The sequence below is a fragment of the Schistocerca piceifrons genome, chromosome 11 (genome assembly GCF_021461385.2).
Source record: "Schistocerca piceifrons isolate TAMUIC-IGC-003096 chromosome 11, iqSchPice1.1, whole genome shotgun sequence".
NCBI classification, from domain to species: domain Eukaryota; kingdom Metazoa; phylum Arthropoda; class Insecta; order Orthoptera; family Acrididae; genus Schistocerca; species Schistocerca piceifrons.
The window spans coordinates 52787274-52810874 of record NC_060148.1 but is presented as its reverse complement, the minus strand read 5'-3'; the positions used below and the strand labels follow the sequence as shown (position 1 = coordinate 52810874).

The 23601-nt window shown below is 46.0% G+C and overlaps 1 protein-coding gene across 10 annotated transcripts in view; it reads right to left on the bottom strand.

Annotated features, from left to right (window-relative positions):
- LOC124720406 (eukaryotic translation initiation factor 4 gamma 1-like) overlaps positions 1-23601 on the bottom strand; it is a 662434-nt gene that overhangs the window by 498893 nt on the left and 139940 nt on the right. The gene's annotated exons all lie outside the window — the stretch shown is intronic.

The following is a 23601-nucleotide window of genomic DNA, read 5'->3' as shown; positions in this document are numbered from 1 at the left end:
AATATCCTTCAACTTCCCCCACAGAAAGAAATCCGGGACGTCAGATCCGGTAAACGTGCGGGCCACGGTATGCTGCTTCGACGACCAATCCACCTGTCATGAAATATGCTGTTCAATACCGCTTCAACCGCACGCGAGTTATTTGCCCGACATCCATCATGTTGGAAGTACATCGACATTCTGTCATGCAGTGAAACATCTTGTAGTAACATCGGTAGAACATTACGTAGGAAATCAGCATACATTGCACCATCTATATTGACATCGATAAAATGGGGGCCAGGTATCCTTTCTCCCATAATGCCGCACCATACATTAACCCGCCAAGGCCGCTGATGTTCCACTTGTCGCAGCCACCGTGGATTTTCCGTTGCCCAATAGTGCATATTATGCCGATTTACGTTAACGCTGTTGGTGAATGACACTTCGTCGCTAAATAGAACGCGTGCAAAAAATCTGTCACCGTCCCGTAATTTCTCTTGTGCCTAGTGGCAGAACTTTACACGACGTTCAAAGTCGTCGTCATGCAATTCCTGGTGCATGGAAATATGGTACGGGTGCAATCGATGTTGATGTAGCATTCTCATCATCGACGTTTTTGAGATTCCCGATTCTCGCGCAATGTGTCTGCTACTGATGTGCGGATTAGCCGCGACAGCAGCTAAAACACCTACTTGGGCATCATCATTTGTTGCAGGTCGTGGTTGACGTTTCACATGTTTCCTTAAATAACGTAACTATGCGGCGAACGGTCCGGACACTTGGATGATGTCGTCCAGGATACCGAGCAGCATACATACCACACGCCCGTTGGGCATTTTGATCACAATAGCCATACATCAACACGATATCGACCTTTTCCGCAATTGGTAAACGGTGCATTTTAACACGGGTAACGTATCACGAAGCAAATACCGTCCGCAGTGGCAGAATGTCAAGTGATACCTCGTACTTATACGTTTGTGACTATTAAGCGCCATCTATCACAAAGCGAAAAAAGTGGTCCAACTAAAACATTCATATTTGTTTACGTACTACACGAATATGTAATAAAGAATGGGGGTCCCTGTTTAAAAAAAATAAAAAAAAATCGCAGTTGATATCCGTTTGACCTATGGCAGCGCCATCTAGCGGGCCAACTGTAGCGCCATCTGGTTTCCCCCTTCAAGCTAGACGAGTTTCGTTCTCCGTAAAATGGTTCAAATGGCTCGGAGGACTATGGGACTTAACATCTTAGGTCATGAGCACCTAGAACTTAGGACTACTTAAACCTAACTAACCTAAGGACATCATACACATCCATGCCCGAGGCAGGATTCGAACCTGCGACCGTAGCAGTCCTGCGGTTCCGGTCGTAGCGCCTAGAACCGCACGGCCACCGCGGCCGGCCGTTCTTTGTAGTTTTTTCGTTTGATGCTTATTTTCTGAGAGATTTGGCCCGGTCACTATCAATGGACCACCCTGTATTCTGTAAAGCAACTTTTATTTTCCAAGGAAGACATTTCAGAGTAAGTTTAATAAATCGGAATTCCGGATTTTCAATTTACGTTTTTCGAGTAGTTCTCGGGATACAGTGATCAACTGCCACTCCTGCTAGTTCCATTTACCACCACACACTCTCAAGAGCCTCGTGTGTGGCGCCGACTGCAGACTGCGATATATCGCCGGCGACATGCGCAGCCGGGCAACGTTAGTCAAAAAGTTAACTTCACCAATCGTTAATCCATTACTAAAAAAAGTTAAATGCATTATGCGTTAAAGTGTTACTTTATAGTAAACTTTATGTTGTGGGTGTAGCGAAATGAGGAAATGTATTATAGATGTTTAAATAAAAATTTTTGTGGTTGGAGAGGTTTAGGTAGAACGTCGAACATAAATAAAAGGCAGTCTAATCATTTAGTTTTACAATTACTTAGCTATCAATGTTGAATCACGGGAGAATCAAAATTCAGGAGAGACAGATCGCATTCGACATAATCTTGCAAGTACCCCCCCCCCCCCCCCCCCACTCGTACTAAACCTTCAGAAACGTCCCGGTTTAACCGGTGAGTCCGGAGATTGCGGAACAAGTGCCGTACAGTGTAACTGGCCACGCTTTCCCACCCGAGTTCTGCGATGATTAAGACGGTCCGTCCTTGAACTGACTTAGTGAGCCGCCGCGTAGGACATCTGCCCGCCTGTTACGTGGAGATCTTCTCGTGGTTTTATGTCCCCTTGCAGAGCCGCAGCACCACCGTCGGATTCGGAAAGTGCAATATACTGTCTACGTTTTACGTAATGAAGCGGGAAGATTTTTTTTTTGTGCAAATAATTTTTTATACGCCATGCCATGAAGGTGTCTTTATTTACGAAACTCCGTAAAATGAACTTGTGCAGACTGTTTACAAGCTGCCTATTACCGGTACGAGATCATGGTGTACCGCATGACTAGATCACAAGACATCCTATCAATGACTGCCAACTACGGCGCACAATGTGTAACTCGATCATACAATCGGTATAGTTCGTGTAATATCGTGCATCTTCGGTTATACCAACGTGATTCATATCTTTATTAATACCTTTCTGTGCGAGTCCTGATTTCTCTTATTTTATCGTGATGATAATTTCTCCCTATGTAGATGGATGCCAACAGAATGTTTTCGCAATCGGAGGAGAAAACTGGTGATTGAAATTTCATGAGAAAATCCCGTCGCAACGAAAAACGCCTTTGTTTTAATGATTGCCACTCCAATTCACGTATCATGTCCATTTCGCTGTAATACGAGCTGCCCTTCTTTGTACTTTTCCGATGCTATCCGTCAGTCCCACCTGATGCGGATCCCACACCGCACAGCAGTACTCCAGAATAGGGTGGATAAGCGTGGTGTAAGCAGTCTCTTTAGTAGACCTGTTGCACCTTCCAAGTGTTCTGCCAGTGGATCGCAGTCTTTGGTTTGCTCTACCCACAACATTGTCTGTGTGATCGATCCAATTTAGGTTATTTGTAATTCTAATCCCTAAGTATTTAGTTGAATTTACAGCCTTCAGATTTGTGTGACTTATCGCGTAATCGAAATTTAGTGGATTTCTTTTAGTACTCGTGTGAATAACGTCACACTTTTCTTTATTCAGGGTCAACTGCCACTTTTCGCACGATACAGATATCTTATCTAAATCATTCTGCAATTCGTTTTTATCATCTGATGACATTACAAGACGGTAAATGACAGTATCATCTGCAAACAATATAATAGGGCTACTCAGATTGTCTCCTATGTCGTTAATATAGACCAGGAACAATAGAGAGCCTATAACACTTGCTTGGGGAACGCCGGATATTACTTTTGTTTTACTCGGTGGCTTTCCGTCTATTACTAAGAACTGGGACCTTTCTGAGAGGAAATCACGATTGCACAACTGAGGCGATACTCCGTAGGCACGCAGTTTGGTTAGAAGACGCTTGTGAGGAACTTAAGTTGTAACTCCATGCAGGCAAATTTCTCTTTTCGCATAAACATTCTCACTACCGCCAGTACGTATTTTGTATCTTCTCTATTTCGACAATCTCCATTTATTTTGTGTAGCCCAAGTAGTAAAGCTTATCTATTACTGTGCCATTTCTTAATCTACACTTCGGATAGTAGCGGATTATTTCTCTTTTAGTAAAAAGGATCTGCTATTCAGGACGTCAAATGGAAATTCTGTCCGTGCCTGTCTGGTTTCCTGCCATCACGGTGAGACCCAAGCCCGACAGATAACTGAGAATCTTTAATGGCCGCCCTCCAAGTGATTGGCAGCGGCTGATAAAGAATAGATAGCGAACGGCCGCCAGTCAAGGGAAGGACGCCAAAGTCCTATCTATATACGTCTTATCTGTGCACCGTCGTCGAGACTGAATCTCCGTGCGAACATTTTCTTTCAGCGCGAACACAGAACTACGAAATACTCCTAGCCCCCATTCAGCTACCGAGATAAAAACGTACTAATCATGGAAAACCTCCCATGATTCGCAACAACGATACAGCATACGCGCCTAAACCACGGCAAATGTCCAATCCACCTTTTCCCAACAGCACTGTAATATGATTTGGCTGTTGAATGTTCGATGAAATTTCGGGATTGCTGCCGGATCATGTTGACTTCTTGCCACGATATTTCGGCTGGCAATCGTCCAGCCATCTTCAGGTGAGTGTCCGTCACTGGAAACTACAAGTTCCCGAAGTCAACTTTATAGCAAAAAACTGGCGCGAAAACGCATGCTCATTGGCCTCCATCACAGGAGTGTCCTCTACTATCTGTGGAGTGCAGGCGCGTGCGTAAATGTGAAAACTACGTGTCCGCCCTCTGTCGGAATGCGCGCCCGCGTCGCTAAAAACAGACGTCAGATGTCGCCAGACATGTCATTATCTACATCTACATCTACTCTGCAATTCACATTTAACTACTTGGCAGAGGATTCATCGAACCACAATCACACTCTCTCTCCACCATTCCACTCCCGAACAGCGCGCGGGAAAAACGAACACCTAAACCCTTCTGTTCGAGCTCTGATTTCTCTTATTTTATTTTGATGATCATTCCTACCTATGTAGTTTGGACTCAACAAAATATTTGCGCATTCGGAAGAGAAAGTTGGTGACTGAAATTTCGTAAATAGATCTCGCCGCGACGAAAAACGTCTTTGCTGTAATGACTTCCATCCCCACTCTCTCCCCTATTACGTGATAATACAAAACGAGCTGCCCTTTTTTGCACCCTTTCGATGTCCTCCGTTAATCCCACCTGGTAAGGATCCCACACCGCGCAGCGATATTCTAACAGAGGACGAACGAGTGTAGTGTAAGCTGTCTCTTTAGTGGACTTGTCGCATCTTCTAAGTGTCCTGCCAATGAAACGCAACCTTTGGCTCGCCTTCCCCACAATATTATCTATGTGGTCTTTCCAACTGAAGTTGTCCGTAATTTTAACACCCAGGCACTTAGTTGAATTGACAGCCTTGAGAATTGTACTGTTTAGCGAGTAATCGAATTCCAACGGATTTCTTTTGGAACTCGGGTGGATCACCTCACACTTTTCGTTATTTAGCCACCTGCCACACCATACAGCAATCTTTTCTAAATCTCTTTGCAACTGATGATCTTACTAGACGGCATATTACAGCATCATCTGCGAACAACCTAAGAGAACTGCTCAGATTGTCACCCAGGTCATTTATATAGATCAGGAACAGCAGAGGTCCCAGGACGCTACCCTGATATCACTTCAGTTTTACTTGATGATTTGCCGTCTGTTACTACGAACTGCGACCCTCCTGACAGGAAATCACGAATCCAGTCGCACAACTGAGACGATACCCCATAGGCCCGCAGCTTGATTAGAAGTCGCTTGTGAGGAACGGTGTCAAAATAAAATGTCTTCTCTCTCAAGGCCGGGATCAATAAAATTCCTTGCCAGTGTGGCTTAGCTTACATCGGTCAGATGACACGCACAGCGTGTGAAAGGTGAGTTGAACACGAACTCCGCACTCGCCTTTCGCAGCTCAGTAAGTCGGCCGTAGCTGAGCAATGTATTACCATAGGACACGCTATGGATTTTTCTGCCACGAAAATCTTGGCCCCAGCGAAAAATTTTTGGGATTCAGTAATTGAAGAATCTGTGAAGATTCACGATTATAAATCGTGATAGCGGTTTTCAACTGGACAGGGCTTGGGACCCGGTGATCTCTCTAATTATCTCTGAGAGGAGACATTTTATTCATAATGACACGTCTGGCGACATCTGACGTCTGTTTTTAGCGACGCGGGCGCGCATTCCGAGAGAAGGCGGACATGTAGTTTTCACCTTTGCGCATGCGCCGGCGCGCCACAGATAGAACAGATGCTACAGAGGGCGCGGATTTCGATAGAGGACGCTACTGTGACGGAGGCCGATGCGCATGCGTTTTCGCGCCAATTTTTTGCTATAAAGTTGACTCCCAGCCGAAATATCGTGGCAGGAAGTCAACATGATCCGGCTGCAATCCCGAAATCTCATCTAACAGCACTGTAATAATCTCGTGGCCCTTACGCCACATTCGGTGTCAAATGAAACAGACAGGTATGCCACCACTACGACAGACACCTCGAGCTGCAGTGTGCGCATGTTTTGGCCGGTAGGAGAGTTGTCCCTGAGCCACGGCAGACCGCACAAACTCCTGTACAAAAGTGACGGGAATACCCATAGTTTGAAATGTTAACGATCAATAAGTGACTTACGAGGTCTGTTCAATAAATTCCGGACTCTTTGTCCACAAAACGTTTGTGCGCTTAATTTCTACTTATCGTGCATGGTCTCCTTCGAGACAATCTCCTCCAAGATTGGTGCACTGCTTCCAATGCTGTTTCCACTTCTGGAAGCACTCTTGCCACGCCTTCTAGCAAAGTAGCGCGAACTGCCATCTGTGAATTTTCCTTTACCTCCTCTATCGTTGCAGAGCTTCGTCCTTTCACAGGGGTTTGGAAATAAAAAAAAAAAATAATAAAAAAATATCCGCAGGTGTCAGGAGACTACGCAGGATGAGGCAGCACACCGATTTCGTTTTCTGAGCAACACTCACGAATCAACAGGCATGAATATGCGGGTGCGTTATCGTGACGCAAGAGCCACGAATTGTCTCGCCACATTTCAGGCCGTCTCCTCCTCACACTTTCTCGCAGGCGTCGCAGCACGTCCCGATACTACCATCCACTAAGAGTTTTTCCCCGTGGCACGAATTCACGATGAACTAATCCTTCAAAGTCAACAAAAACTATCAGCACAGTTGTGACGTTTGACCTGACTTGACGAGCGTTTTTTGGTCTCGGAGAATCTTTTCCGACCCATTCTCAAGATTGGACCTCGATCTCAACATTATAACCGTACATCCACGTCTCATCACCAGCTAGCTATAATTCTCTTAAGGAACATCTGCTTATCATTTGCGCGATCTATAAGCTCTTCAGAGATTGCGAGGCGATGGTCTTTCAGGTTCAAATGGCTCTGAGCACTATGGGACTTGACATCTGAGGTCACCAGTCCCCTAGACTTAGAATTAACCTAAGCACATCACACACATCCATGCCCGAGGCAGGATTGGAACCTGCGACCGTACCAGTCGCGCGGTTCCGGACTGAAGCGCCTAGAACCGCTCGGCCACAGCGGCCGGCCGATCTTTCAGGTCTTGCCCTGTGAGTCGCGGGACGAACACGGCGGCAACACCATGCACTCCAAGATGCAGTGTCAGGATCTCATGACATGATCCATCTGAAATGTCACAGTGTTCTGAAATCTCTCGAACAGTCAGTATTCAATTGGCACGCACAATTTCGCTGACGTTCCTGATAGGAGCGTCGTCGGTAGACCTCGAAAGCCGCCCTTGAACGAGGGTCATCTTTAACTTCCCTCTGGCCATTTCTAAACCGTGTGAGTCTTGCTAACACCGAGTACCACTTAAACACTCATACCGCAGCATCAATTGGCGTTTCTCTCTAAAGGTTTCCTCTCGAGTTTCACGCAAAATTTAATGGAGACGCGTTGCTCCTCTAGCTCTGCCATCTCGAAATTCGGAAACTGCGCGATGCAACGTTCTACTCAATACAGCAGTGAACAATAACAGACATACAAAAACGAAACTTTCCGCAGTTACACATTAAACACATGGATGTCCAGGAATGCGAACTGCATTTCGCTCCAACAGACCATTGGCGTGAAATTAGAAATGTTGCGGGACTTTTTGAGGCGACATCGTATTACAATGCAACCAGCGAAAACAAGCAAGGTCTGGAAAACCGTTAAGAAAAGGGGTAATGGAAGGCTGAACACGAAACGAATAATGGAAATATATCAAAGAACGTAGTATGGTTTGAACAAAAAAATCGCCTGAAACGAAGGAGCACAGGATGCCCGCTGCATTTCATCGCCGTTAAAGCGAGATAATGACAAGAGTGACAGCTCGAAATGGAGTGGTCTAAAGCGCTGCAGTCATGGACTGTGCGGCTGGTCCCGGCGGAGGTTCGAGACCTCCCTCGGGCATGGGTGTGTGTGTTTGTCCTTAGGATAATTCAGGTTGAGTAGTGTGTAGGCTTAGGGACTGATGACCTTAGCAGTTAACTCCCATAAGATTTCACACACATTTGAACATTTTTTTTTTCCCCCGAAATGGAGTGGTAACATGAAAGCAACGGTGTTTCCAGATAGTTTAATGGTGTGGAGAAATGGGGAAGCAGAAGTACAGGAAAGACTGAATGTAAGAGAGGAATGGGGGGACAGTTCGAAATGAAATTTAATACAAAGAAATGTGAAGTTACGGTAAATGGAAATGAGCGTTTGGCGTCACTGGCCGGGAGGCCCCTTGCGGGGCAGGTCCGACCGCCTCGGTGCAGGTCTTATCACATTCGACGCTACACTGGGCGACCTGCGCGCCGGATGGGGATGAAATGATGGTGAAGACAACACAACACCCAGTCGCTGAGCGGAGAAAACCGCCGAGCAAGCCGGGAATCGATCACGGGCCTGTAGGATGGCAATCCGTCACGCTGACCACTCACCTATCGGGGCGACAACGAGATATACGGGGTGCGCAGGTTTCGCGGATGATATTGTGATAAGTAAGAGCTATGGGAACTGTATTTATGGAAGAAACTAAGAAAGTAGGTCTAAGCATAAATGAAAGTGAAACGAAGTTCATTGTAACAGGAAGAAGGGCTCAGTTGGGAACAAACAATCTCACAATCAAGAAACTAACACTACACAAGACACTCACATCAACCAAAAAACCTTATAGAAGAAGAGATCGTAATGAGAATTCAAGGCGGGAAAAGATGTCTAAGAGCTTTACATAACATTGTAAGATCTAAGTGTGCTACGCAAACGAGACTTGGAACCTGAATGAACAGTGCAGAATAAGGAAAATCAGACACAACCTGACATCCAAGAGAGTGTGAAAACTAAATGAGCTAGTAAGGACTTGTGAGAAGGAGAGTGCAGTAATAAAGGCAGTGATGGATGGAGAAGCCGAGGAAAGGAGAGCAATAGGACGGACGAGAACGAGGTGGAAGGATGATACCGTGGGAGACGGCTGCGATCCTAACACCGAACTTCAAGATTTTTATTGGCTCTCACCCCACACTGATTAAATGATATCGCGAGAAAAGTGGTTTCCTTACTGGAGGCAAGTGGAATAATAAAGAAAGTAGTATGCATTTTCAGAATGAGATTTTCACTCTGCAGCGGAGTGTGCGCTGATATGAAACTTCCTGGCAGATTAAAACTGTGTGCCGGACCGAGACTCGAACTCGGGACCTTTGCCTTTCGCGGGCAAGTGCTCTACCAAGGTTCTGCAAGGTTCGCAGGAGAGCTTCTGTAAAGTTTGGAAGGTAGGAGACGAGGTACTGGCAGAAGTAAAGCTGTGAGGACGGGGCGTGAGTCGTGTTTGGGTAGCTCCGTTGGTAGAGCACTTGCCCGCGGAAGGCAAAGGTCCCGAGTTCGAGTCTCGGTCCGGCACACAGTTTTAATCTGCCAGGAAGGTTCTTAGGTTTAAGTAGTTCTAAGTTCTAGGGGACTGATGGCCTCAGATGTTAAGTCCCATAGTGCTCCGAGCCATTTGAACCATATTTAAATAATTTAGCAATTCAAACGGAACAAAAAAAATGATCACAACAGGTTTCAAACCACCGCCGAATACTCCGCCCGACTGTCAAACAACGATGCTAGCCGCTGCGCCAAGATTACGTGTACACCGTCGCTTCTTATATTTATTACATCATTTCTCTCAATAAACGTTTTCACTACGAAGCAGGAAGCAGTGTCATCCATTTTCACGGTACGTATTAACAGTGAGACAATCAGAGCACAAGTAGTGCTTTACAGAGACTGTGACTGTACACTATTTTTGAAATAAAAATTTCTTAGCTAAAGCATGATTAAGGAAAAAGTTGATGGCCGTTAATAAATCAGAACGTCCTAAAAGTATCACTTCCAGTGACGCAGTAATAAAATATGTAATACGAGAAATGATAATGGTTTTCATAGACATAGAAAAGGCATAGGACTCAGTTAACAGGGAAAGACTCTGGGAAGAAATGAAGAAGATAGATATAGAAGATGGATACATTAATGTAATAAAGACAATGTACAGAGGACACAACTATCACTGGGGAGCTCTGAATACTTCGAAATAAGACAAGGACTTAAGCAAGGAAGTATTATATCTCCTGCACTTTTTAATGTTGTAACGGAGGGAATGAATAGGGCAGTTAAAGATACAGTAAAAGAGAAAGACAACAGGATGATTTTTGCAGATGATATGGTAATATGTGGTGATAAAGAGGTAGATGTACAGTTACAGCTTGATGCGTGGAAGGAAATAATGAAAAGGTATGGATTAAAAATAAATAAAGATAAGAGTGAAGTAATGGTATTTGGAAGAAAGAAAGGGAAATGAAAATATTGCCATGAATGGAGAACCTCTCAAAGTGGTAGACAGCTTCACTTATTTAGGGAGTGAAATATCTAGGGATGGAAGAATAACTAACTAAATTAATAGGTTACAGAAGGGAGGCAATTTCTAGCAAACAATAAAACAGCTGATTTGGATAAGGAAGTTTCAGAAGAAGCAAAACTCCTTATGTATAACAATTATTACTTGCCTACTGTCACCTTTGGTGGAGGAACATGGACAATGACAGAAAGGGACTGGAGCAAACTGCAAGCAGGGGAAATGAAATTTCCCAGAGCAGTTAAGGGAAAAACAAGAATGGACAGAGTAAGCAATGTAGAGATTAGAAAGGACCTTAAAAAAGAAAGTATGAGAGAAGAAATTGAAAAAAAGAGATTAAGAAGGTATGGGCATGTTAAGAGGATGCATGGGCAGAGAGGCCGGCCGGAGTGGCCGAGCGGTTAAAGGCGCTACAGTCTGGAACCGCACGACCGCTACGGTCGCAGGTTCGAATCCTGCCTCGGGCATGGATGTGTGTGATGTCCTTAGGTTAGTTAGGTTTAAGTACTTCTAAGTTCTAGGGGAATGATGACCACAGATGCCAAGTCCCATGGTGCTCAGAGCCATTTCAACCAATCATCGCGTTCGTGTTTGTTTACATGAGGTTTATTCTCGTGATGAACTGAGCATGGCGCCTCTGCGTAGCCGCGGCCGGTCGACGGCTGTGACAGACCTGGAGCAGTGGAGCGTGGACCCCCCCCCCCCCCCCACGAGCAGCTAGCGTAGCGGTGGGAAAGTGTGTTCCGGCGCGGCGAGAGGGAGAAAGCGGCGCGCAGCCCCGCAGCCGGATCTCGGCAACTGGCCGCTCTCCTCGCGAATTCTGCAGCCGCGGACACACCGTCGCACTCTCACCGGAGCTGCCACTGACTCTCCGAAAGCTGCACAAATAGCCGGCACCGCGCGCACATCCTGCTGTGGTAGCCGGGCTACCTCGTACCATACAGGCCTTTCTCAAAATCTTGTCTCGCATGTTACAAGGTGACTTGTGAGAAAGTGCAGTTTCTCGTACTCTGCTAATAAAAACCGAGTGGCATCACGACGCACGTACTGATTTCTGCGCAGGGGACATCCACTATAGAAGCCTGCAGTTTTGTGTTCAAATGTGTGTGAAATCTTATGGGACTTAACTGCTAAGGTCATCAGTCCCGAAGCTTACACACTACTTGACCTAAATTATCCCAAGGACAAACACATACACCCATGCCCGAGGGAGGACTCGAACCTGCGACCGTAGCAGCAGCGCGGTTCCGGACTGAAGCGCCTAGAACCGCTCGGCCACAACGACCGGCGTAAAGGTTATATCTCCACTATTACAGAGAAGGGTGCTAGGACCGTTGCTGTTTACAGTATGTATGAATAATCTAGAAGAAAGCGTTAGATCCTCTTTAAGGCTATTCACAGATGATGCAGTTGTCTATGTCAAAGTAGCAAGTGATGAAATGGTGCAGACTCTTGACAGTCGACCCTGAACGTAAGTAAATAAATGTAACATATTGCGCATACATGGGAAAAGAAATCTACTAGTGTGCAGCTACACTATTGATGACAAACAGCTGGAGACAGCGCCTGCCGCAAAATATGTTGGCATAACTATCCAGAGCGACCTTAAAAAATGGTTCAAATGGGTCTGAGCACTATGGGACTTAACATCTGAGGTCATCAGTCCCCTATAACTACTTAAACCTAACTAACCTAAGGACCTCACACACGTCCATGCCCGAGGCAGGATCCGAACCTGCGACCGTAGCGATCGCGCGGTTCCAGACTGAAGCGCCTAGAACCGCTCGGCCACAGCGGCCAGCTATTGCCTTGTGGGCAAAAAGTCTATAGTCCAGTTGCTCAGTGGCGTTTATCCACTCCCCCCTCGTTCTCCCTCCGCCCTATTTTCCTTCTCAGTCCCCACTTTCACTTCGTACTGCGAGTGAATTTTCTCATTATGAGAGAACTTACGGGCAATCTTTTCAACTGGTAAAAAGCACTCAACAGCCAAAATCGCAAAAAAATATATTTTCTTATTTAAGACAACCGGTTTCAAGAGACTATGCTGTCATCTTCAGGCCTTAAAAATCTTTCGTCGTAAAACATGTTCATTGTACGCTACATGCGCAGTGCGTCAAAATAGCACATTATAAAAGGTTTGTCATAGATAAAACATTTAAAACCAGCAAGCTATGTCCAATAAATATTGCTGACATTTCGTTGTTATATTCTATTATACAAACACAGTACACAATAGCACAACTATTTACATATGCTGGACACAATAATATCCGGAGTACCAGAGGGAAGTGTGATACAACCGTTGCTATATATATATATATATATCAGATTATGCAGTTGTCTATAGCAAAGTAGCAACGCCGGAAGATGCGAGAATTTGTTGAACGACCTTCATGAATGGCACAGACTCTCACAGTTGACCCTGAACGTAAATGAATGAAACATATTGCGCATACATAGGAAAAGGAAGCCACTACTGTACAGCTACACAACTGATGACAAACAGGTGGGGACAGCGTCTGCCGTAAAATATGTAGGAGTAACTATCCAGAGCGACATTAAGTGGGATGACCATACAAAACAGACAGTGGGAAAAGCAGACACCAGACTCGATTAATCGGAAGAATCTTAAGGAAATGTGACTCATGCACGAAAGAAGTGGCTTATAAGGCGCTTGTTCGCCCGATTCTTGAGTATTGTTCATCTATCTGGGATCCCTGTCAGGTAGGACTGACAGAGGAGATAAGAGAAAACCCAACGAAGAGCAGCGCGTTTCGTCACGGGACCGTTCAGATGGCGAGAGAGCGTTGCCGAGATTCTAAACAAACTCCACTGGCAGACGTTACAAGAGAGGCGTTGTGCATCACAGAGAGAGTTACAACTGAAATGTCGGGACAGGACATTTCAGGAGGATTCGGACAACGTATTACTTCCCCCTAAATACAGCTCGCGTATTGATCACACAGTGGCTGACCGACAATCATTCTTCCCACGCAGTATTCGCGAGTGGAAAAGGGTTGGAGGGATCAGACAGTGGTACTGAAAGGAGCCTCCGCCACACACAGTCACGTGGCTTGCGGAGTATGATGTAGATGTACACAAGGAGCGGTAGAACGAATGGCGACGTGTTTGTTTCGCACGCTGGGGAGCTCTATGACGGTGTCCACAAAAGTGAACTGTGGAGGTCACGAAGACGAACGAACGCTATCTGTCTCCCGAAAGCTTAGTCACGACTTCTGAGGACTGAGTATCGATTAAAGCAGCTAGGGATGAACTTCGTGCCAGTACGCGACTGATAGGGGAGGGAATGGTGCTGCCGCGTCCACAGCGACGCCGCCAGACTGAGAGGAAGAAGTTGGGCGCAGCGAGGCGCGGCCAGTGTGCAAGTCAACCACACCGCTCAGCGTCGGGACATCAAAGGAAACCTCCGTTCGTGCGCCACTGTGTTCCGAGGGCGCGGCGCTTCTCGCTCCCCGTTGTTACAGATGCGCGCGCGTGCACATACTGCAACACTGCCGCTCACCTCCGGCAGGAGTGTGGGAACACACATCTACATCTATACTCTGGAAACCTCCGTGAGGTGTAAGGCAGAGGGTACGTCCCAAATTACCAGGTATTAGGGTTTCCATTCATGTATGGAGCACGGGAAGAATGATCGTTTCAATGCCTCTCTATGTGCAGTAACTATTCTCATCTTATCCTGGCACTGACATCGTAATTCTGTTAGAGACGGTAAAGGACCTGGCAGAGCAGCTGAACGGAGTGGACAGTGTCCTGAAAGGAGGATATAGGATGAACATCAAGAAAAGCAAAACGAGAATAATGGAATGTAGTGGAATTAAATTGGGTGATGCTGAGGGAATTAGATTAGGAAATGAGACGCTTAAATGTTCAAATGTGTGTGAAATCTTATGGGACTTAACTACTAAGGTCATCAATCCCTAAGCTTACACACTACTCAACCTAAATTATCCTAAGGACAAAACACACACATACCCATGCCCGAGGGACGACTCGAACCTCCGCCGGGACCAGCCGCACAGTCCATGACTGCAGCGCCCAATACCGCTCCGCTAATCCCACGCGGCTAAGTCGCTTAAAGTAGTAGATGAATTTTCCTATTTGGGGAGCAAAATAACTCATGATGGTCGAAGTAGAGAGGATATACAATGTACACTGGCAATGGCAAGCAAAGCGTTTTGAAGAAGAGAAATTTGTTAACATCGAGTATAGATTTAAGTGTGAGGAAGTCGTTTCTGAAAGACTATGGAGTGTACCCATGCATAGAAGTGAAGCGTGGACGATAAATACTTTACACAAGAATAGAATGGAAGCTTTCGAATGTGGTGCAACAGAAAAATGCTGAAGATTAGATCACATAACTAATGAGGAAGTATTGAATAGCATCGGGGAGAAGAGACATTTGTGGCACAACTTGACTAGAAGAAGGGATCGGCTGGTAGGACATGTTCTGAGGCATCAAGGGATCACCAATAGCATCATCAATAGGTTTAAGTAGTTCAAAGTCTACGGGACTGATGACCTCAGATGTTAAGTCCCATAGTGCTTAAAGCCATTTTGAACTGAAAAAGGAAAGGGGGGCGGGAGGAATTAACAGTGGCAGACGGAGTATCCTCGGCGACACGCCGTGAGGTGGTTTGGGCAGCGTCGACTTCCTGACAAGCAGTAAGTTATTTTTGTTACTTTCTCGTCGCAGTACTCCGTACGCTGGGCTGAGCACATAGCAGTGCTGGCAGGCAGCTCGCCGTGTGACGTAGTCTGCCTAGAGACGCGTGGCGATAAGCGTACGAGCTGTGACGTAAGGACGGGTCGATGCGCGCAATTGGTCGACACGGCTAAGGTCGACCCCGAAATACGCGCACCGCAGCATGCCGCTGACCTCGCCTACTCCACTACTCGAAGAGGGGCTCGACCGCCGGATGAGTCGATCGTCCACAACTTTACCTGCTCCTCCACCGCAACCCCTCCCACGTGGGGTCACGTTTCCTCGTTCCCCTGCCCAAAACGACTCTGCGCTCCACTGCCAGCACCGAAAGATGTTCAGAATCATATCAGAGGAGGACTGTGGTGTCCCAGAGTAAGTACCGATCAATAATGAACGTAGGTTTCGAAAGCTGTAGTTTCCCCGATACGGCGTATTACGACAGAGTAGATGAATACCTTATAACAAGAAGAGTCCCTTCTGATCCAACTGCAGATACGCATCAAGTGCTCCACTTGCCGTCGTTCGTCTGATCGCAGGCTTCATCATAGATCCGAATGGACTGACAACCATTCAGAAGGCGTTCATCGACGCTACTAAGCCGGCCAGAGTGGCCGTGCGGTTCTAGGAGCTACAGCAAGGAGCCGAGCGACCGCTACGGTCGCAGGTTCGAATCCTGCCTCGGGCATGGATGTGTGTGACGTCCTTAGGTTAGTTAGGTTTAATTAGTTCTAAGTTCTAGGCGACTGATGACCTCAGAAGTTAAGTCGCATAGTGCTCAGAGCCATTTGAACCATTTTGACGCTGCTAACAGTACTGGAATACACCAAAGCTTCTGATTATCGCCACACACAAAAAATCCAACTTTTTTAAGTCCCGAGAGGCCGCGGTACTGGCGAGCACTTGTGTGAAAAGCTGTTTACCAGTAAGTAGGTATCAGGAATGACCATAACATCGAACGAGGGCAGTTTACCACTTTGTAATCCACGCCTGACTTGCGGTGTTTAGAAATAAACGTAACGTTAGCTATTAAGGCTGGTGTGATAAGTGCACTTTGCACTTTGGTATACGTCGTATCGGGGAAAGCATTGGTTCTTGTTGCTTTGTGATATACTCGCCAATTTCGTTTGTACGTATAAGAGTCAAACGCCTTTTGCAATTGGAGGCAGACCAACCAATTGATGCAGGATTAATAAACTTGCCAGGAACCATGATGTGGTTAGCCATCTCGGGATTCCCTGGTCATGCCGAACCGGAAGCCGGTGTTGCTGAGGGAATTAGATTAGGAAATGAGACGCTTAAATGTTCAAATGTGTGTGAAATCTTATGGGACTTAACTACTAAGGTCATCAGTCCCTAAGCTTACACACTATTTAACCTAAATTATCCTAAGGACAAAACACACACACCCATGCCCGAGAGGGGACTCGAACCTCCACCGGGACCAGCCGCACAGTCCATGACTACAGCGCCCAAGACCGCTCCATGTCTGAGGCAGGATTCGAACCTGCGACCGTAGCGGTCGCTCGGCTCCTTGCTGTAGCTCCTAGAACCGCACGGCCACTCCGGCCGGCTTAGTAGCGTCGATGAACGCCTTCTGAATGGTTGTCAGTCCATTCGGAACACGGCTGGCTCTTGCGATCGCATCTATGATGAAGCTTGCGATCAGACGAACGACGGCAAGTGCAGCACTTGATGCGTATCTGCAGTTGGATCAGAAGGGACTCTTCTTGCTATAAGGTATTCATCTACTCTGTCGTAATACGCCGTATCGGGGAAACTACAGCTTTCGAAACCTACGTTCATTAGGATTATTTGCTCGTTTCGTAGTACAGATTGAGCCCTTTTACTTTGCAACTGTAATAGTCAGAAGACCCATCTGATGAATAAAAGTAGCCGCATACCCCTGCAGAATGCGGGATTAACCACTACATGTTACGAAGCTACATGCGGACGAATATTGACAAATTTCACATCGACGTTTATTGCATACGATAGATGGTTGATTGTATCGCCATGGCAACGCACGCGGCAACGGCTTGTACACAATATTATTCCTTACATCGATGGTTCCCAACCTTTTCTTAGACCATTACCCTCGAGTGCAATCAGACGTTACCTAGTACCCCTGCTCCCTCCCCCACGCCGCGCGGGGTAACAGCACAGTCTCAGGCGCATTGTCACGATTCGCGCGGCTCCCCCCCCCCCCCCCCCCCTCTCCCGTCGGAGATTCGAGTCCTCCCTCGGGCATGGGTGCGTGCGTTGTGCTTCGCGTAAGTTAGATTAAGTAGTGTGTAAGCTTAGGGACCGACGACCTTGCTCCCACAGGATCTTACCACTAATTTCCAGGTTCCCTCCCCCACTTTAGCACCTAATTAAACTGTAAAATGAAAGACTTTTATTGGAACATTTATTATTTTTAAATTGATGAAAGATGAATGGTATTTAGTTTGCGTGTGCGTGTATGTGTTAGAATGCATGACGAAGGTATTCGTGGTGCACTGCAAGTGTTACTCACGGCTCCTTTTCAGATGAAAAGCTAACAATGCACACTGGGGGTAGACACTTGTTACAATACATACTCCCCTGCGTTACTCTTCTACACCGCGTCACTTAGTTGGTTTTCACACTGCAACCCCGTTTAAAATCAACCACATTAAAATGTGTGCGCTACACTTACTGTTCGTTTATCACTTGATGGCTGCACTCCTTACTTCTGAACTGGCTGAAGTTGGAAGACTTCAGGCTGTCTATGCTTTGGGTCTGCCCACAGCCAGTAGTAGTAATAATGTGGTTAGCACTATGGCATGTAGTTACTGCTGTGTTATGCTGTCATTAAGTAATTTATCTGTATCGGAGCGATAAATGAAGCAGTTTGTAGACTACTCCAGGTTCAAATGGCTCTGAGCACTATGTGACTTAACATCTGAGGTCATCAGTCCCCTAGAACTTCGAACTACTGAAACCTAACTAACCTAAGGACGTCACAGACATCCATGCCCGAGGCAGGATTGGAACCGGCGACCGTAGCGGTCGCGCGGTTCCAGACTGAAGCGCCTACAACCGCTCGTCCACATCGGCCGGCACTACTCCAGGTATTATCTGCAACTTGGAGAAGGCATTTTCTTGAGATATTTAGCATTTGTTACGTATATGTCTCTCTCTGATCTACTGGATACAGCACAATACATGTGCATATTGGGTGGGCTATGTGAGGAACCTTTAAAGTGCACGGCATTAATGCTACTAGTTGAGAAAAAGTAATTATTGATATATAATCAGTTTCAGAGTGTTACAAAATTGTGATAAGTAATGAGCTTTTCAAAATAATTTAGTTTGGTGACTGAAACAGAACCGAATCGTTTAATTTTTGCTCTTCAGAAAATTCCGTTTTACCCCTCAGGGATAATTACCCCCCAGGTTGGGAACCACTGACTTAAGTAGACTGGTCAGAATCGAACGGAACACTTTCGGTGTAAGAACATGGGCTTCGTTCCAGACCTCGACTTCCAAACGTGCAACCTTCTCTGGTTGCTTATCTCGACGAAGAATTGGTAGCCATTCCTCCACTGCCGTCCAGACACCTCACTGAAAGTGTACCTCGGCAGAGTCGAAGCCGCCATGAAGGTAAAGTGATTTAAAAACTAACCTCCTGTATCAGGCGGCCGCACATGCCAAGCGGGCGATATGATGACGTCGTCTTATCTCGACAATCAGGTCAGGGCTATCCGAAGGACCTCTCCAAATTACACCGCTGACACTTTGTCTCATAGCTACAGCCAATCCTGAGTGCAGCTTACAGTTTTATTACTCTTTTCTGCTTCGCTTTGCCCTCGACACTGCACTGTGGATCACTGGATAGCGTGCCGCCTGCTCAGATGAATAACATTTCTCGTTACACTATATCGATCGTGGTCTCCAGGTATGCCGTCATCGAAGCGAACGGCTCCTCGATACGTGCGCGACGCCACAGGTGCAGAACTTTTCCTGCCCCGCAGCCGTCAGTTGCCTGTAATATTACACTGAAGAGTCAAACAAACTCATACCCCTACACAATATCGTACAGGGCCCTGGAGAGCACGCAGAAGCGCCATGGACTCAACTAATTTCTGAAGTAGGGCTGGAGGGAATTCACCATGAATCCTGTCCGTAAGAGTACGAGAGGGTCGAGATCTCTTCTGAACAGCACGTAGCAAGGCATCCCAAATATGTACAATAATGTTTCTGTCTGGGGAGTTCGGTGGCCAGCGGAGGTCTTTAAAACCAGAAGAGTGTTCCTGGAGCTACTCTGTAGCAATCCTGGATGTTTGGGGTGTCGCGTTGCCCTGCTGGAATTCCCCAAGTCCGTCGGAATCCACGATGGACACGAATGCATGCAGGTGATCAGACAGGATCCTTACGCACGTGTCACTGGTCACAGTCGTATTTAGACGTGTTAGGGGTCCCATATCGCTCCAACTGCACACACCCCACATCTTTACAGTCTCCTCGAGCTTGAACAGTCCCCTGCTGACATGTACAGCCCATGGATTTATGAGGTTGTCTCCATAGCCATACACGTCCCTTTGCTCGATACAATTCGAAACTAGATTCATCCCGACCGGTCGCTGTGACGGTCGGTTCTACGCGCTTCATTCTGGAACGGCGCTGCTGTTACGGTCGCAGGTTCGAATCCTGCCTAGGGCATGGATGTGTGTGATGTCCTTCGGGTAATTAGGTTTAAGTAGTTCTCAGGTCTAGGGGACTGATGGCCTCAGATGTTAAGTCCCATAGTGCTCAGAGCCATTTCAACCACTGCTGTTCCTCTAAAACAAATAGTACGTCTTTTGTGCATCCACACCACGACATATCACCATCAAACAATACGTATAAACCGACATTCATCTAAATCATTGCTCTGTGAAGCGTGTGAAGGGTGATAACACAGCTCTCTGCGAGCTACTATGGGCCGTATTTTAGACGCATTAGCTTTTGACAGAGTTGACCAGGCTACTCTCTACAATCCTGAAGACAGCAGGGATAAGGTAAGGTTATCTACTGCTCATACAGAAAAGAGGCTCCAGTTCTAAGAATTGACAAACGTGAAAGACAAGGAGTAACTGACAAGGAAGTGAGACAGGCTTGTAGCCTATCCCCGATGTTAGTCTGTACGTTGAACAAGCAGTAAACCAGGGAGAAATTTGGAAATGAGATTAAAGTTAAGAGGGAAGAAAAAGCAACTTCGAGTTTGGCTGATGGCGTAAATTGATGTTATAACATGAACATAAAGAAAAGAAAAGCAAGGGAAGTTGAATGTAGTCGCAATATATCAGGCGAGACTGAGGGAATTAGATTAGGAAATGAGACACTAAAATAAATAGAAGAATTCCGCTATTTGCGCAGCAAGTGCAGAGTGGCCACGGCAGAAAAGCATTTCCGAAGATTAGAAATTTATTTAACATTGAATTTATATTTAAGTGTTTGCAAGTCTTCCCTGAAGTTATTTGTACGGAGTGTAGCGTTGTACGGGTGCGAAACGTGGATGATGAAACAGTTCAGACAATAAGGGAATAGCAGCATCTGAAATCTGGTGATATAAAAGAATGCCGAAGAGCTGTTGGTTATGTTGCGCAGCTAATGGCGTGGTGGAGAATGGAACTGCGGAGAAACGAAGTTTCTGGCTTAACTTGATGTGGTCGGTTTGAAAAATCTAAGAACAGGACGATGTTAATTATAGGGCTTGCATGCAGTCATGATCATTTGTATCTAGGTCGTCACACAGTGATGAGTCAGACTGACAGAATACAAATACACGATTTGTACATAGTGGAATGGTCAAACTAATAAATTCTCTCCCTCCGAACAGGCCTCGGAAGGTTCAACGGCACCGACCGGCCGCCGTGTCATCCTCAAGACACAATTGCCTCACAAGGGCCGAGTGGACCTCCGCCAACAGCGCTCGGCAGACGGGGCGGTCACCCATACAAGTGCTAGCCACGCCCGAGAGCGCTTAACTTCGGTGATCTGATAGAAACCAGTGTAACTTGTTCGACAAACACTAGTAGCTTTAATAAAGTGCAATACAGCTATTGCACCAAATCATGATTTAATAAAACCTGTAGTTCATCGCCTCCTAAGATAACAGCGGAGAAATCCTGATATATCAACGGAGCCTGGTACAAAAGAAGTGGGAAACAATACGTACATCATTGATCGTAACTGATCGACATCAGACTAGCTACATTTCTTTTTCGCTGCGCGGGCGTCATTATTGATTGAATTCAAGAGCTGTAAACTCAAGTTGGTAGTTTGACACAATACAGTAAGTACAGTTAGAAGCTGTGTACATGCACAGAGGCAGATTTAACTCACAGCGCGCAAATTACTCGGAGTATATTCATCCAATCTTTGAGAAAGACGGTGCTCTGCGACTTCCCACCAACTTTACAGATGGTTTCAAACCTCTTCGAAATTATTACTCACTGACACCAACAACATAATGGTGAGAGGAACCCTGTTTATCGCTTATTATAGTTTAGTTTCAGGTATGTCGTTTTAATTTACTACTTCTTCGCTGCTAACTCTACTCGCAACATATTTCGCTGACAGTATTCACACATAACACTGAACGTACCTGCAAACTTGTATCATTCTACAGGAGTTCGATTCTTTAAGGAACTGTTTGTAATTACGGTTGTTACTACATTATAGTTGATACATTAAAGTCTTACTGTTACGTAAGAAACAACTTCTTAAGGCGCAAGGTTTAACCTTAAGCAGCCGTTTGCTTCTGCGATACGATACAGAGGCAGTAGGCAACACTATAAGCGAAAAATACGCGTAAAAAAAAAAGTGAAAGTGAAATGTCTAAATGAAACGTGCTTGAGAAAGCCGAAAATCGGACATACTGGTGTAAACAGGACAACTAGGTGCAATTCCAGAGCGACACTCGTATATATAACGCAAATAAAACAAATTTAACCTTTAGTATATATAAATCTAAATATGAACGCATCATCGAAAGACGAGCGTCACGGAAATGTGAAAAACTTGAACAGACTCTTGAAGATACCTGCAAATTATCCCGCGACGGCCTATGGACGAAATTTGGTTTCTTAAATTCCCCTTACTGTAAAAACCGAATGTATTTCTGTTTACTCAACATGTTCCGAGACACAATTATCAGTTTTTGTGGGTCTCGGAATTTATTTCTGTAACTTCATTAATAGTGAAAGTAGGTTTCTACAGATCGCCTTGTTTTTATGTCGCGCCTGTAAGAGGAAGTGGAGAATACTGTATATAATTACAACAGAAAAAGATAAAATAGCAACGATCCACAATAAGACGGAAAAAATGACATGCGGTGAAACTATGAACTTTCAAAATTTATGTGGTTTCAGAAATAAATGAAGACTCGCGAAAGATAACAAACACAAAGGTGTCAAAACATGTTTGAGTTAACAAAAAAAAGAGATTGTGTTTTGCACAACGGGGAGTTTAAAAACCCAAAATTAATTCGCAAATATGGAAGAAACGTCAATAGGAGCTTCCAGCTTGAACACGATGATTACCGATGTACATTTCAGTAACCATTATTAAGATAGGAATCTTGACGTGTTCTTCAACCTGCCCTAGGGACCGTGAGGACAAAATCACGGGCAGTGCCATTTAAGAAGTCTTTTTTTTTTTCCCGCTCCACACGCAGTGGAATGGGAAGAAAATCCACACGCGAAGTACCCGCTGGCACGCAATTCATGGTGGTATGCCCAGTAAATATGGAGGTAGCAGATTCAAAACGTAATCCTAACTCAAGACTTTGACCTTTTTGCCTGCGTGGAATTTACGCCGCGACTGCACAACTTTCGCGAGGTGTTACGTCATCCGCAGGAGCCTACGTAACACAATTTCCGCCCACGACTGCAATTTTCAGCCCGAGGGCGGGGAGGCAAGGGAAAAAGATGAGACGACAATTATCTGATGCACAGCGAAATTGGGGGGGGGGGGGGGGGGAGGGGGCGGTTGCGTAGCAGATCCACACAAGGACAAGGCTCTGCCGGCAGCCTTTAAACGTCCGTGACCTAGGACGACATGCGCCGACATATGGTACGTTCCGCAGGACACGATGTGGGGCCGTCCGAGCCGAAAAGCCGCACAAAAAGCGTGTCGCAGCACGCGACCTAGACAGCAAAAAAAAAGTAAAATAAACCGAAGCCGCCGAAAGCAGCGCCAGTTGGCACACTTCTCGCCTCTATTGAGACACCTGACTGTCGCCACGGCGCTAGCGGCGGCGCACGGCTATTCCTGAGAGAAATAAAAATGGTCGCCCGACACGGCTACAACGCACAGCTGTTACACACCGTTCACGCATCAAACTAGTCAGCTGTAACATTACCTTGCCTGCTAT